Genomic DNA, 4,284 nt, shown 5'->3' on the forward strand with positions numbered 1-4,284 from the left:
TAGATCATGTTAGATCGGTGCCTAAGATGGATCTGTTGCCATGTTGTCTTCATGTTTTGCCATTCTATTTTATCTCTAAAGCCTCTTGTAACGTTGTTACATGTTCCTTTAAAATTCTATTATCTTCTATTAAACATCTATTTGCTCCATTAAACATGGATTTTTTGGGTTTCAAATTTCCTTCCATTAAATATCGAATCAATTACAAATGTGATCTTTAAAATTTTGTGACCTTTTTCTTATTCATTGGCTTCCAAAATTTCTAACATTATCATGGAGTTTTTGGGAAAGGAAAAAAAATAAATTATTCTAACATCAAATAAAAATCAAAATAACCAAGTAATGTAATAGTGTAAATGGTCTTATTTTTACTTGCTCTTATTTATTAGGCCGATAAGCCTTCCTATTCATCAACAATTGTCAACACTTTTACCCTGCTCTGTTCGATCAAGTGAGACACTTTCAACCATTGATTTGAAGTGTCCTCTAGCATTGCACTTTGACTGCTTTTTCCAAATATCAATTGAGTTGCCTTCTTTTCACCTCAGAGTTCTGCTGTGCATTGAACTTGGGCCTGTTACGCAAAAACTCTGATCCCCGCCCATATAGTGCTGCGATAACATTCGGAGCTATTTATTTTGTTCTTGGCCTTCCTATGCATCAACAATTGTCAACACTTTTACCCTGCTCCGTTGAGACACTTTCAACCATTGATTTGAAATGTCCTCTAGCATTGCACTTTGACTGCTTTTTCCAAATATCAATTGAGTTGCCTTCTTTTCACCTCAGAATTCTGTTGTGCATTGAACCTGGGCCTGTTATGCCAAAACTCTGATCCCATATAGTGCTGCGATAACATTCAGAGCTATTTATTTTGTTCTTATAGGTGATCCAGGCTGCGAGATTCCAGTTCATGAGCTCCGCAAAACTTGCGGGCAAGCAGCTGAAAGTGACATACATTCATGCCCAAAAGGCCAATATGACTGTGTTGGATGGCAATTTGGCCTTTGATCCGTCGAACAAAGTCTCGGCTAAGTATAACTTTTTATCGGCGAGCGGTCAGCTCAAGTATTCGTATGTCCATGCCGGAGGAGGTAGAACATTTGAGCCTGGCTATGATTTTGCGAGCAACTCATGGAACTTCTCAATGCAGAAGGCCTACGGAGAAGATACTCTTAAGACTTTGTACGAGCCATCGAAAAATACCCTTGGCGTGGAATGGACCAGACACTCGAAAATTGCAGGGTCTCTTAAGGTATTTTTATTTTTTGAGCTGCTTTTTTGTTTTTACATTATGTGTAATCGAGGAAGTAATCGTACTCCACCCTCACACACTTAACCACAGAATGGGGATGCTGGTACCACGCTACACCTTATGGAGCTCTCTCGCCTTTTCCCGGAATTTCCAGATAGAAGGTGTACGAGCTGCCGCATCAGTGACTGATATCCCCATAGAACCCTACGAGATTTGATCCCGAGAACTCTGTGGACTTAGCACAAGAGCATCTACTACTAATCGGGCTAACCTTTTGAACACACGCTCTCTCGATTCCCTTCAGCCTTAGTCCACTCCCGTGTGCCCTTTGCTGGCTCGCATTGTAGCAGGGTAGCCATATTTCAATTTGGTGGCCTGGCTGCCCTGGATGTAACAGTGCGATTTGATCCCGAGAATTCTGTGGACTTAGCACAAGAGCATCTACCACTAATCGAGGTAACCTTTTGGACACACACTCTCTCGATTCCCTGCAGGCTTAGTCCACTCCTGTGTGCCCTTTGTTGGCTCACGTTGTAGCGGGGTAGCCATATTTTAATTTGGTGGCCTGGCTGCCCTCGATGTAACAGTGCGATTTGATCCTGAGAACTCCGTGGACTTAGCACAAGAGCATCTACTACTAATCGAGCTAACCTTTTGGACACACACTCTCTCGATTCCCTGCAGGCTTAGTCCACTCTCGTGTGCCCTTTGCTGGATCACGTTGTAGCGGGGTAGCCATATTTTAATTTGGTGGCCTGGCTGACCTTGATGTAACAGTGCTCATAAGGGCGACCTCTTCACTAAAACGAATAATAGAGAAGAGCCCGCATTGTTTCCTCATAATACACACCACACCCACCATGTAAAACCCACATGCAGAGCATGCAGTCTGAATTAGACTGGAGATGAAGAGAATATGCTAATGTTCATACTTATGACAAATAAATGCATCGAGTCTTGCTATGCCAACTGTGACAGGATCTGTCAGCTGATTACTGAGAATCTTATTATGAGAGAGAACTTTCTGACAGAATTTTAAACAACGCATCCGCATTTTTGAAAACAGACTAGAACATTGCATATACGAGAGGATGAGGGACACACAATACTGGGGCCCTACCCTGCTTAGAAAAGTGTATGGGGCCACTGTGACTTTAACTTCCAACCAATACACTGCGTCTTATACAGAGCTAAATGTATTAAGAAACGTGAGAACATAGGTGCGTGTGTGTCTATCTATCTATCTATGTATATGTATGTATATATTAGAAAAAAAACTTTTCTATATACCAAATGCGTCTAAGAGTTCCAGGTACACCTTTACTTACTGACGGTCCATATACCAAACAACACATGACGAGACGAACAAATCATTTTCTAAGCAAAACATTATCAAAATATTAGGTTTATGCCAGTGGTGATATAAAGCGCACATATTATTAACATCGTAAGGGGCTTATCAGGTACTTCACATGTATGGTTCCTGAGACTTCACTGGTTTGGAGGTTGAACCCGTTAACAACATTCATAACTTCTTCTTTCCCCGCATCCGGGGTTAGTGGCACCTGATATTCTCATAGTTGATTTGCATGCACTCTCTTGCTAAATTGGTTCCTGAGAGAAGAATTGGACCTCTCTTATGCAAAATCACTCCAAAATGCTATCCACCTTGGACATTTTGAAGGCGCATGGTAGGGCACAACTGACCGCTTGTCAAACTCAAATCATGCTTTACACAACAAGTGCTTACAGAGTGACCGCCTGTCAAACTCGAATCATGGTGCCGTGAGCATTATAAGCATATAATCCGTCTGAAATTTCCAACGAATGAACAGAACAATCATACAGGTATGGATAGATACAGGCTACCTACGATTGTTGTATGAGTACTGCCAAGAAATACAGCGACAAGAACTTACATTACAAGATATGCAAACAAGGATCCTGCCCCAACAATCATTGCCTCTTTATTGTTTGCGTCCAACCATTGAATTGTTAAAGAAGATAAAAAAAATACTCAAGATAACAATTCACATCCATAAAAGGGACGCACACAGGAAAATGCGGCGTCAATTGCAGGAACAACTCGCATAGTTTGGCACCACAATAAAAATTAATTGGTGTTGCCGATGCCATGCCCCATCATGCATATATGATTAGCTGCTCATTGTCAATTACATCTATATGTAATAGAATGCTCTTATTGTACATATGTTTAGAAGCCAAAGAATACTTTCATTGTATATATGTTTAGTTATTACCTACCAAACATGTCTCTATGTGTAGACCATATGTAAAATTTCAAGAAATACATTGCAAAGCATGTAACTGTCTTTTGTAGAATTGCTTATGAAAAACACAAAAAACCAAGTGAAATATTTAGAAGTATTCAAGCATAATAAGTCTAGTATGTTCCACCAGACATGATGCATATTTGTGGAGTGTCATAGATGTCCCTGTACCTACATTTAATAAAGACTCAATTTACATAGATTTGGCCTTTTGAGTGTGGTTTCTATTGTTCATGGAATGCCAATTATTATGCTACTCACGTTAAGCTATCTTTGTTTTTGTTTTCAAAAATGTTATATAGGAATATGTATACCTTACATGGGCTTCTGTAATGACATTTATAGAGGGGTTATTTGATTGTTTTTAAATTAAAATACATTTACATGAAATTCTCAAATTCTCTTCTTTTTTGTTTCAAGCATGTCAACATTTTTAAATACATGTGAATGAATTTGGACCCCAATAAACACATGTTGAATCAGAAATTCTTGTCGTTTTCTTTATGTTCTTCTGAGTTTACATGCTACTCTATTCTTTTTTTTGCTTCCAGTGTAAAAGACTTACATTCCCAGTCTGTTCTGTCTCCTATATCTTTTACTCTATTTCAGATTTAATACGCTGTACAATATCAATAGTAGCCCAGAAGGTGGCCCGACCTTTTATAAAAATTCAACAATTCCAACTTCATAAGTCTATCGGCCTCTCTTTGTACCTTTTGGGACAATTGCTAGTTTTAT

This window comes from Pinus tabuliformis, chromosome Q, assembly GCF_031772625.1.
Source record: "Pinus tabuliformis cultivar Carrire ecotype Pingquan chromosome Q, CPIR1, whole genome shotgun sequence".
Taxonomy (NCBI): domain Eukaryota; kingdom Viridiplantae; phylum Streptophyta; class Pinopsida; order Pinales; family Pinaceae; genus Pinus; species Pinus tabuliformis.